Consider the following 13,148-nt stretch of genomic DNA (forward strand, 5'->3'; position numbering starts at 1 on the left):
TCTCCTTGGAGGTGTAACTGAGAACTGCGGGGAGGGCCTTGGGTCGCGCGGGGCTTTGTGGATGTCTCGGGGCTCGTGCTGGCGGGACGAATCTGGGAACCTGGGACAGCTCTTGTCTGGAACTGAGCCCCAAGTGACAATTCTGAAACTTTGCGACTCAGCTGCTGCTTTCTTTCCTTTACCTGTTTTCAGAGCTGGTATTTTGTAGCCCTCCTTGTTGCAAAAAGAACTTGAGGGGCTTGAGAAAATAAATGTAGTACTGTAGGGTCAAGATAAGTAATTCTCAACGCTAGATAATACTGTTTTTGTTTGAACACCTACTTAAAGTACTAAACTTCCCAAAGAAGATTTGCACTTTTCATGGAAACAGTAGCCATCATTAGAGGGGCTTTTACTATTTGCTAGCCCGTCTAGATCGCTCTTGTGGACTAGAAATACATTCAGATATTTATATGTAAGTTTAAATGTTATAGTAAGCTCTTTTCAAAATGCAGAGAAATTGTCAAACGTGGTGGCGCACACTTGTAATCCCAGCGCTACGGAGGTTGAGGCAAGAGGATCATCACAAATTCAGAAGCCAGCCTGGGCTTACATAGCAAGGCCAGCCCGCACAGTGTAGAGAGACCTTGTCTTTTTTTTTTTTTTTTTTTTGGTACCGGGGATAAAACTCGTGTCCTTATGCTTGCGAAGGAGGCGGCGGAACCACTGAGCTAAATCCCTGGTGGAGACCCTTGTCTTTAAAGACAAAACAAAACTAGAGAGAAGTCAATGAAATTTATCTCGATACTTTTTATTGCAATATTTTCAAAATACTTAAGTAGTCAATTGCTGAGATACATTGTTTCTTATTTTCCATAGGATGTCTTCAACATGTTTGGTATTTTTTTTTTGGTACCAGGGATCAAACTCAGGTCCTGCGCTTGCAAGGCAGGCAGTGGAACCGCCAAGCTAAATCCCTGGCCCGAGATGTGCTATCTTTTATCCTTAGAGTAAACTTATTTGAATGATATTTCATCAGAAGTACCACAGTAGTATTTAAATTTCGTTGATTTTACAGTGAAGAAAGTGGACTCATGTACTCAAGTTATTCCCCTGGGTGGTTAGTTTTCTTTCCTCTTTATTTTTTGTTGGTTTTTTATACTGGGGATTGAACCCAGGGCCTCCACACTGTCCTTTTTTAGTTTTTTATTTTGAGACAAGGTCTCCCTAAATGGTAAATTACTGAGGCTGGGCTCAAACTTGGCATCCGTCTCCCAGAATGCTGGGATTACAGGTGTGTGCCATCACTCCTGGCTTTGTTGTGTTTTTTTAATTTAAAATTTTAAAATTAAAGTTAAAACTGTAGTTCCTCTGTTTTATTAGCCCCTTTTTTTTTTTTTTTTCCTTTAAGTCTTGTTACAGAAATCAGGCTGGCTTGGAATTGGCAGGGGTTCCCCTTGCCTCAGCCTCCGGAGCGCTGGAATTATAGGCATCTACACCATACCTGGCCACTTTGGAAGATTTTAATACAGTTCAGTCTGGTCCATTTCACCTGGGGTCAGGGACTGCTTCAGTTTCTTTGCCTTCTTAACTTTTTTTTTTTTTTCAGACGTGGTCTTGCTATGTAGTTCAGGGTAGCCTTAAACTCACTGTGTAACCCCAGCTGGCCTCGAACTCAGTGATCCTCTTGCCTCAGTCTCCCAAGTGCTGGGACTATAGGGTGTAGCACCATGTCTGGCCTCTTTGTGTGTGTGTTTGTGTGTGTGTGTGTGTTTAGATAGGGTCTTGCTGAGTAGCCCAGGCTGGCCTCAAATTCACAGCGATACTCTTGCCTCAGTCTCCCAAGTGCTGGGATTACAGGTGTGCAGCACCAAGCCTGGCTTTTGTGTTTTATCTTGACAGATTTGGCATCCTTCTGCCTAACTGTGAGCAGAGAGGCTTGATTTCCTCAGTTTTTTGAGGCATGGTGAGGAGGCATGCAGAAGGTACTGACTGGTACAGCAGGCAAGGAGAATGGAAGGCAGCAGAAAAAACCATTAGCAGTTTTAAAAGCTTGGTAGTCACATGTGGTGAGTGGCTACAGTTAGTAGGTTCTGGTGCTGACATTACCAGGAACGCTATTGTCAAATCTGTAATGTAGTTCAGACTGTGCCTACCTGTTCACTAAGGCGTAACCCTCACCAGGACAGAGGGTTTTCCAGGATGCCAGGCAATCAGGTTTAAAATCAGTAGTTGACATCTTTCTCTCCCACAATTTCAAAGACAATTGTTTGCAAAGACAAGTCTGAAATTCAACATTTGCAGCTAAACTGAAAAATTATAAAAAAGCAATTTTTTTCTAAAAGGTAAAAAGAGACCGTTTTAAGCACCTAGATGGAGTTTAGGGACTGTCACTCCCAAAATATGCTGATTATTTTAGATTGAAGGACCTTGGATATCAGCAGATGCTAGAAATCAATACACTGTGACTGTCCCTTATCTGCCTGAATACTGCACCCACCAAAGAGCACCATTGCCTTCCATCACCTCCCTGAAACTCTGATTCCAGGAAAGGAGACAGGAATGAAACCAACTTTGACAGACTCCAGTGCATTCAGATTCCAAAGGGTATCATTTACAAACTAATTTCTGTCTCCTGGATCCATTTATCTCCCCTAAAATAATTTATGATTCAACATTGTCTGCTCCCCATTTCCCCTCCTCTACAGCAAGGTTATTTAACCTCAACTATCTAGCCCTTGTTTGAGTTTCATATTTTGTATGTAATACAAAACATACAATTATACTTACATGTCAAAAATTGTAGGAGGCCATTGTTTTGAAATAAGCTCCTGCCTTAGGGCTCAACTGAACAGACTAAAAATCAAAATGGAGTCACTCATGCTAAAGATCCATATCACCAAATAGAAACCAGGAGAAATGAGAGAATAGCTAGGTTTTCAACACTGAATAGTTCTAATTGGTGTGGTAATGAAGCTCACTCTGCTTCAATTCTTATACAAAAGAAGTGACCTAAAGTAACCTGTGTTCGCTAATCGGTTATTTTTCTCATTCTGTTCCTCTGTCCCAACCTTATAAGTAAGTTTAAAATGATCAAGCCAATTTTGGTCTTTCTGCTTTCTTTACCCTTTCTCTGAAACTAATGTCTGCTCAGCTCATTGGCACATTTATTCAATTTTATGGAATTAAGTGTTGCTTGATTCTAGAATGGAACATAAAGCCAATTAAAATCTTTAAATCATAATTTTGTCTTTTGATAGTGTTAATGTGGTGTGGTTTTTTTTTCTCGTATTAATTCATCTGTTGTTCATTTGTTTTGGTACACTTAGTTACGGAATCTTCAAAGTGAAAGTTTGAATTTCCTACCAAGGGCACGAGAGCAATTTTGGCTATTTTTGATGCAGTAGGACGTCCATATTTGGTTTATTCACATGTTAATACTCTTGATCTCCAAATCAAACATGAAATAATTTGTAGAAAGAACTGTACTTAAAATAAACAGCAGGAATTACTTGTTGAGTGGAAAACAGTTAAATTATGCTGCAAATAATGCTAAACATTAGACTTTCGTGAACTTTTTTTTTTTTTTTGGTACCAGGGATTGAACTCCGGTCCTTGCTCTTGCAACGCAGGCCACTGAACCACTGAGCTAAATCCCCGGCCTCATGAACTTTTAAAACACAGTGTTACAAATTGTATCGGTCAGGGTTCTAACAGAAAAAAAACCCAACCAGTAGATTATGGCACATGCGGGGCTCTCACGCACACACACTCTCTCTCTCTCTCTCTCTCTCTCTCTCTCTCACACACACTCACACACACACACACACACACACACACACACACACTCATGGAATTTCCTTGCAGGGGTAAGGTTAGGCACATCTGAAATATGTAGGGAGGCTGCATACTCTAGTGCTGGAGCTGACATAACAATCCCAAGACAGAATTGTCTCTTCCTCAGGGAGACGGTTTTGTTCTTCAGGACTTTAAGGGATTGGATGAGAACCACCCAGGTTTTCAAAGATCATTTCCTTAATGTCAACTGATTGTAGGTCTACAAATACTAGCAAAGCAACACCTAGATTAGTGTTTAGTTGAATAGCTGGGTGTCATAGTTTAGTCAAACTATACCAGACTAAGCATCACAATAGTAAATAAACTTAATCATATATCAGGCACAAATGGTGATCAGATTAAGAAAATTCCTACTGAGATATGGTGGCACATACATGTAATCCCAGTACCCTAGGAGGCTGAAGCAGGAGGATTAGTGACTTACAAGATCCTATCTCAAAATAAAAAGGCAGGCCACCGAACTGCTGAGCTAAATCCCAGGCCACAGATAAATTCTTAATGGAATTCATCAAAGGGGATTGTAAATCAAAGAAGATTGAGATACATTGTTAAGGGTGTGAGTGTTGGATTGTGAGTCTGGTAATGTCTCTGTAGCTGTGTGATATTTGCAAATTTCTTTACCTCTTTGTTCCTTTGTTTCCACGTGTAAAAGACAGGAACAATATATTGTAGGGCTGTTGTAAAGATTAAGTGAGATACTTAATTCCTCCTGTGCTCTCAACATAAAGCTTTCCCAAAGAGACCTGTACTTTCACCTATCTACATAACACATGCTTGTAAAATACAACCTGGAGTCATTTCGGTGCACAGCGTTCATACCTGTGCTATTCCTTGCCTTGGTCTCCACCGCTTTCATCATTTTATAGTGTTGTCTGCATTAAACCAAAACCCTGGAAAGAACAGGGACAGGGCTGCTGGGGTGTGGACTGCCTAGCTCCAGATGTGCCCTCCATATAGATGCCCTCTGTGTGTGACAGTGAGGCGAAGGTCTCCAGTGAGGAGGGTGTGCTCTCAGGGTTAGAAGAGCCGAGTCCGTGTTTCAGTGCAGCCAGTAACCTGGTCACCTGGGATCAGACACTTAATCTCCTTGGGTCTCAGTTTTCTTCTTCTTTTTTTTTTTTTTTTTTTTTTTGTACCAGGGATCAAACTCAGGGCCTTGTGCTTGCGAGACAGGTACCACTCCACTGAGCTAAATCCCTTGCCCTGGGTCTCAGTTTTCTAATACTGAACAGATGGTTTTTAAAGCTATTTCTAGGGGACGGGGACTTAGCTCAGTGCTGCTGCTCCAGCCTCACAAGTGCAAGGTCCTGAGTTTGAACCCCAGTACTGGAAAAAAAAAGAGACATTTCTAGATCTCAGATTCTCTAAGTGTGCTACGTAGAGGGCAAGAACGAGAAACTATTAAATTCTCCCCATAGAAGCAGAGGCTAATGTGACAATATATGAACATTTCACGGCACTTATGAACATTTTATTACAAAGTTCCATGAAATGTATACAGGTGAAAATACTCAACAAGAAATACTCAGCAGAAAAATATTCTAACACTCCCATTTTTGTTTTAATCTATTTTTCTAAGTTATGTAAACATTTAATTTTCTATATATATATTATTAGTGATAAAAGTTATTCAAGAAAAATTAATCCTGATACAAATGATAGTGTTAAGGCAAAACTCTTGGAACTCTCCAAAATAAAAAGTTTGTTGAGCCACTACAAATACTAGCTGTTATGGGATGGGGATTTAGCTCAGTGGTTTTGCCACCTGCCTCGCAAGCACAAGGTCCTGAGTTTAATCCCCGATACCAAATAAATAATGAAATAAAATGACACATTAGAAACAAAAACAAATACTAGCCATTAAAAGAAAGCTCCTGGGCCACTAAGGAGGCTGAGGCAGGAGAATCGCTGAGTTCGAGACCAGCCTGGGCTACATAGTGAGTTCCAGGTCAGTCTTAACTACATAGAGAGACTCTTTCTCAGAAAAAAAAAAAAAAAAAAGAAAGAAAGAAAGGTCCTGGTATAGTTTTGAATAGCTACAGGCAGCCATGCTAACTAGCAATTGAAACTAGAAACTAGAACTAAGAGTATTTTTATAGTGCAAATTTGGGGAAGGAAAGCATAAATTGTTTACATTGATCTTACATTGGTTATAGATAAAAAGTTTGGTATAACACAAAGCAGAGAAAGTTTTGAGATGAATGATAAATACTTGTTGCTTCTAGATCCATTGGGGTTAAAAGTCCAGAAGGCTTAAGTCAAGGTTTCAACATAACATTGAGGAATATGAAAGTCTTTTGGCTCATAGTTGCTGACTGATTAACTTTCCTTATCTCACCTCCCTCCCTTTCTCTCTCTCTTGTAATTAAATTTAGGACCTTACAGAGTGTTTTGCTTATCACCATTAAGGCTGCCTTTATTCAGAGGTAGTCACAGGGCTGGGCATTTAGCTCAGTGGTTCTGTCACTTGCCTCGAAAGCTCAAGGACCTGAGTTCAATCCCTGGCACCCAAAAAAACAAAACAACAACAACAAAAAACAACCGACAGAGGTAGTCACAGTAGTAGGTATAGGGGCCATTGCAAGAGTCTTCAGGTAGGGAGAGAATTGGACTCAATTCTAACTCCAGGAAGGACAGGATTAGATTTATAACCAAGGAGTAGGGTTGGACTGGAGGGGCAGGGGATGGTGGTGGCAAGGCTGAATCAGTAGATGGGAAATTACTAAGAGAAAATATCAAGGATAAGAGATTTCTGGCTAAAATGACCTGACAGGATTTTTACCTCAGGCTTTCAAGGTTACTAAAATATCAAGGATAGTCAGATACCAGGGGTAGGTAGGAGATTTTTGCAAACTTGACTTAGCAGGATTCTTGCTTAGAATTTCAAATCAAGTCTAACAAGGACCAGGAGAGAAACCTAACTAAAGTCAGGAGAATCAAATGTGTTATTCTGCCTGATAAAGTTTTGGTCAAAGGAGACCCTTTGCCAATGGTACAGTTCCTCTTATTCTTCTCCTAACATTACGTGCTCATGAACAAACCAGAGCATGAAGGTAATTTTAGATAAAAGCCAGAGCAGAAGCAAACTTGCCCAGTTTTCAACTCATTGCCACCCAACAATTAATTTCTTGTTATTAGTACACATTTTTGACACATAATGAATGTAATCATCTCAGGGATGTGGTACATGTACATATCGCATCATCTTAGTCCTTTTTATTTCCCTTTCCCTCCGTCTCCTCCCCATCTCCCCCTCCCATTTGCAAAAGGTCTATCTCTGTTTCCTATTATCTTTTATTTTGCTGTTTGAATTATAGTTTGTGCTTCTCATATAAGATAAAACATTCAACATTTAAGCACATGTCTGATTTATTTCACTAAGCATTATGGTTTCAAGATGCATATATTTTCCTACAAATGATTCAAATGTATCCTTCTTTATGGCTGATGCATAGATATATATGTATATATCACATTTTCTTTATTCATCTGTTGATGTACATATAGGCTGCCTTCCAGATTTAGCTATTATGAATTGTGCTGGTATGAACATGGGTGTGCATGTATCTCTGTAATATGATGTCTTTAACTATTTCAGGAAGATGCCTACCTAGAAGAGGAATAGCGGAGTCAAATGGAATTTCATTTCTTTAAACATGAAAACATCCTCACAAAATGCTGACCAACAAATCTTCCTGTGTTAAGAAGCAAAACAAATGGCAGCTATATTTATACGGAGCACATTGAATTAAAAAGACATTTTATACGTCTGTCATTCAGTTAGCATGCTACGCACATAGTGAGTTCAAGGCCAGCCTGAACTACCCAGTCTCGAGACCCTGTCTCAAACAAAGCAAAACACCAAAAAACAAAAGCAAAACAAAAAAAACACTAAAAAACTCTCAGAAAAGAGGAAGATAGCTGTTCTCTTGGAAAGCTTTCTGCATGGACTCCATATGCGTTTGTCATTTGTTCTTATCATAAACACGACACACACAGGCTTTAACTCCCAAATCACATTTAGCTGTAACTCATTGGTGGAATAATCCTCCGATGAGAATCATATACTCACGATCCAATCACTGCCCCAAAGTCCCAGCTATGAGCACTTGAGACTTCAGGGGAGCATCTAGATATAAAACATGACAGAAACATAAAGAGAAATCATCATTTTACTGTGATGTATATTAAAAGAAGCAGGTGGATTATTTGCTTAAGTTGTTACCCTGCTGTCCAAATTATGTATTTTTGAAATATATGTTCCTGTATACAGTGATGTTTGGTGCTCTAGAAACTTAATAGATTTGACAAAGGCTGAATAGCATCTTACTTCATGATCTGTTACTTTATTTCTTGAATTTTACAAACCATGGTTGTTTACTCCTTCTAGTTCCACAAACTCTGCTTTTGATTTATGTCTCCTTATCTCATGGCTGTGTCTAGAATGATCTTTCCACCTTGTTTTCATTACAATCCTTTCCCTAGAAGCTTTAGGCATTCCCTCTTTCTTTCTTTCTTTTTCTTTTTTTTAGGTTTTTGTTTGTTTGTTTTTACTTTTCTTTTTTGGTACCAGGAACCAAACCCAGGGCTTCTCACTTGCCAGGCAGGCACAGCGCCTCTGAGCTACATCCCTAGTCCAGGCATTCCCTCTTTCATAACACACCTGAACTCTTTCCACGCTGAGCCCGTCACCTGCACACCGTTAGTTTATTTAACTACCTTGACCAGCTTGTGAAGCACCTTGTAGGCAAGATCTTCACATATCCTCACATACTTTTGTCTCAAGTATATCATCTGGAATTTGGTTAGTGTTAAGTGCAACTAAACGCTGAACTGTCTAATAAGGGGGAGTGATCTAGTGATTGAACTCAGATCAACTCCAGAAAGATAGCTAGCTAGATGGAGGCAAAAGCCAGGTGTTGTGGCACACGCCTGTAATCCTAGACTCAGGAAGCTGAGGCAGGAGGATCACTTTGCATTCAAGGCTAGCAGGAAGGAAAGAAAATGGCAAGGAGTTAAGAACATGCAAGGAAATTTAGAAAATCATAGCAGATTTGCATAGCTGGAGAGTGCAAACTGAAGAAGAGCAGGAAATCAGGCAGAAAAACAGAGTTTGAAGTCAGACTGTGAAAGCTTGAAATGCTGTATTTCAATATTGCCAGATGTGGTGGTTCACACCTGTGATCTGAGCACGTGACATGCTGAGACAGGAGGGTTGCCATGAGTTTGAGGCCAACCTAGGCTACATAGTGAGTTCAAGGCCAGCTTGGAATATACGGTGAGACCCTGTCTCAAAAAAAAAAAAAAAGAAAAAAAGAAATGAAATAAAATAAAAATTGTTGGGGATATAGTTCAGTGCAAAGGCCTTGCATTCAATCTCTGTCTCCATCAAAAAAAAAAAAAAAAAGAAAGGGATATAGTTCTGAAGGTGAATGGAGAAGCACATAAGCCTCTGGGGCAGGAAAATGCCATAATAAAAGTATACACTGTAAGAAAGTAATTCCATTTATAACAGTATCAGAAGAAATGAAATACTTAGACATAGCAAAGGACAAAAAGAATAATACTCTGAAACCATAAAATATTGCTGAAAGAAAGACATAAATAAATGAAAGGACAACTCATATTCTGGATCAGAAGAAAATATTGTTAAGAAGACAGTACAGGGCCAGGGATTTAGTTCAGTGGTTCTGCCACCTGCCTTGCAAGTGCAAGGACCCAAGTTTAATATTCAGTCCCCAGAACCAAAATAAACAAACAAACAAGACAAAAAAAAAAAGAAGAAGAAGAAGAAGACAATACAGGTTTAGAATCCCTTATCTGAAATGCTTGAATACTGTATTTTTTTTTTGGAGTTTGGAATATTTTCACATACATAATTAGAAATTTTAGGGATGAAATCCAAGTAAATACAAAGTTTATTTATGTTTTGTATATACGTTGTAAACATAGCCTAAAGATAATTTTATTAATTTTTAATATTGTTAGTACACCTATACTCTTTTTTTTTTTTCTTTTGGTACTGGGGATCCAACTCAGGTCCTTGGCTTGCAAGGCGGCGACAGAAACACTGTGCTAAATCCCTGACCCAGTGCACCTGTATTTTGATTATAACTCCTCACATGAGGTCCAGTGTGGAATTTTCCACTTGTGCCATCATATCAGTGCTCAGAGAGTTTCAGATTTTGGAGCATTTTGAGTTCCAGATCTGTAGACTAGAGATGTTTAACTTATACTACTAAAATTGATCTGCAGATTCAGTGTAAATTTTATTAAAATCCTAATGCAGAAATTGAAAACTAATGCTAAAATTCATATGGGAATTCTAGTGGCTCCGAGGAACCGAAACAGTTTTAGAAAAGCAATAAAGCTGGAAAGTTGGGTGCAGTTGGTGCCTGTCTACGATCCCAGCACTCTGAGGGTCTCAGGCAGGAGGATCCAGTTCAGCCAGGGCAATTTAGCGACTTAGCAGACCCTGTCTCAAGTAAAAAATAAAAAAGGGCTGAGGATGTGACTCCGTGTAAAGGCCCTGTTGAATACCCACGCGCCTACATGCACCCATGCACACGGGAGGACTCTCACTTCATCTCAAAATTTACCGAGGGTGTGGGGGCGGGGCGGGGGTTTAGCTTGGTGGCACCTGGCCTGTTTTGAAAGCCAACGTCCTGAGTTTGATCCCTGTTACCAACAACCAACCCCTCCAACTAACTAAGAAGCTACAGTAATCAAAGCAGTGTAGTGCTGGTATAAAGACCCATATCTAGACCCATGGAATGGAATGGAGATTTCAGGTATAAACCCTCACATATAGGATCAAGTGACTGTGTTTGTTTGTTTGTTTTTTGAGAAAGTCTTGCTATGTGCTTCAGGCTGACCTTGGACTCACTATGTAGCGCAGGCTGGCCTCACACTTGTGGTAACCCTCTCGCCTCAGCTTTCTGGGTGCTGGGACTACAGGCATATATCAGCACATCTGGCTTGTGAAGTGATTTTTTTTTTTTTTACAAGAGTACCAAGACCATTTAGCAGAAGAAAGAAGTTTTTTTTCAATGAATTATGCTGAGAAAACTGAATATCCACACACACACATAAAGAGTGAAATTGGACAGGTCCATTATACTTTATACAAAAATGAACTCAAAACGGATAGGGGATCTAAATGCAAGAGCTAAACCTCTAACACTATAAAACAAGGAAATACTTCATAACATCAGTTTTGGCAGTGATTTCTTGGAGATGACACCAAAAACATAGGCAACCACAACAAAAATTCATTGTTTCTCCTTGTGGGTGGCATGAGGTTACCTGTTAAAATGGCTCACTATTTTCTTGACCCAGAAAACTCCACAAAAGCATGCACATCAAGAGGCTCAAATCAGTGCATTCACATTAAGAGCACCTGTAGAACTGCCTAGGCTCTTAAGGATGTGTTATCTGAAAGCCACCAAGTATCCAAAGGATCACTTTAAGGAAGAAAAGTATGCCATTCTGGTGTTAGTAGTGGAGTTGGTAGCTGTGTGCTGGCCAAACAGTGGCCCAGAGAGTCCTGAATTTTTGTAGCACACTCTTATCAGTACAGAAAGTGTTGCTGAACTTGAGGGTTTAGTCACGGATGCTCTGGTCATTGAACACATCCAGGTGCAAAGAGCACAGAGCTCATGGGCAGATTATCCATCCTTGAGCTCCCCCTGCCACATGGAGATGAGCCTGACTGAAAAGGGACAGACTGTTCCTAAACCAAAGGAGGAGGCTCCGCAGCAGAGAAAGATACCTCAGAAGAAACCGAAGAAACAAAACCTTATAGCATGGGAATACATTTGGCATAAAATAAATACAAATAAAAGTTAAAGAAAGATACATTGGACTTTATCAGAATTAAAAAGTTTAGCCAGGTGTGGTGGCACCTGCCTGTAATCCCAGCACTCAGGAGGCTGAGGCAGGAGGATTGCTGTGAGTTTGAGATCAGCCTGGGCTACATAGTGAGGTCCAGGTCAGACTCAACTACATAGTGAGACCCTGTCTCAAAAAAACAAAACAAAATAAAAAAGAATTAAAAAGTTTCAGGCATCAAAAGACACCATCAAGGGCCAGGGATTTAGCTCAGTGGCTAAGATAAAGTGTTAAAGCGGTAAAATGTGTTACATATATTTTGCCATAATAAATAAAATTTATACTTTATTTTTATTTTTTTTAAATTTTGGGACCGAGTCTTGCTAAGTTACTAAGTTCCTCAGACAGGGCTTGAACTTGTGATTCTCCTGCCTCAGGTGTGCTGGGCTTACAGACCTATGCCAACAGCCCTGGCTAAAAATCTATTAGTCTATAAACTAGCAGTACTAAAGGTAGACTGGGGAAAGTAAAGATTCAAGTCTGGGAGATTCACCTGGAGGTGGTGAAATAGGAAGAACCAGGGTAGGGTTTTGGGAAGAGGGATGGGCAGCAGACCAGGGGTTCTCCCTCTCCCTTCTCCCTCTCCCTCTTTCAAATAAAACATTTGTTTTTATTTTTTACAGGACAGCTTGAAATCTGCATCATGACTTGACAGTTACCCAGGGCTCTGCAGTCCATCTAAAAAGCATGGTTCTGGTGTTTGGGAACCACACAAATGCAGGCAGGAGCATCCAGGGAAGAAGGGTCCTAGCAGGGGTATTATCTTGAGACTTTCTCAAAGAAAAGGCAGTGCACATTCTGAGTCACTTAAAACCTGTGCAAATGTGGCTTCTAAATGACAGCCTGTACTATGAGCTCTTGGGGGAAAGGGAAGGAAAAAGACATTGATAAATAAGGGAGCAATTTCTGTGGCAAGGGATGAGGCTTAGTACATTGATTGTCCCCAGCCCATGACCCCATATTCAAAGGAAACCACATCCAATCTTGAATTATTGCTTTGCTCAAAAGAAAATGCTAGCACCCCTGGGACCAGATCACAAAGGAGCTGACCCATTCCTGTGCCCATGACATACTAACTGGAGACAAAAGACTAGATGACTGTGGCTTTAGTTCTGCAGAAGTAAAAAGCTTAGTTCACATTAAGTACTGTTAAAGTCTAGTGATTGGGCAAGAGCACAGATCAGACAGACCTGTTAGGGACCAAGAGAGAGGAAGGTCTGGAGCACCTCAGCTTGAGGCACAGGAAGTGTGGAAGGAGGTACTGAAGTAGTGGGAAACAGAACACTTATAGACCTTAAATTTAAAAAGGAAAACCAAATCAAACATAGGATGCCAGTCATAACAAATGCCATGTCTTCAATGGTCATTTGGTAGCATAAGAAAAAACTGCCAAAGCATGTGCGGTTAATCAGTAGGCTTTA

This window comes from Fukomys damarensis, unplaced genomic scaffold (assembly GCF_012274545.1).
Source record: "Fukomys damarensis isolate Sample0158 unplaced genomic scaffold, DMR_v1.0_HiC HiC_scaffold_21, whole genome shotgun sequence".
Lineage (NCBI taxonomy): Eukaryota > Metazoa > Chordata > Mammalia > Rodentia > Bathyergidae > Fukomys > Fukomys damarensis.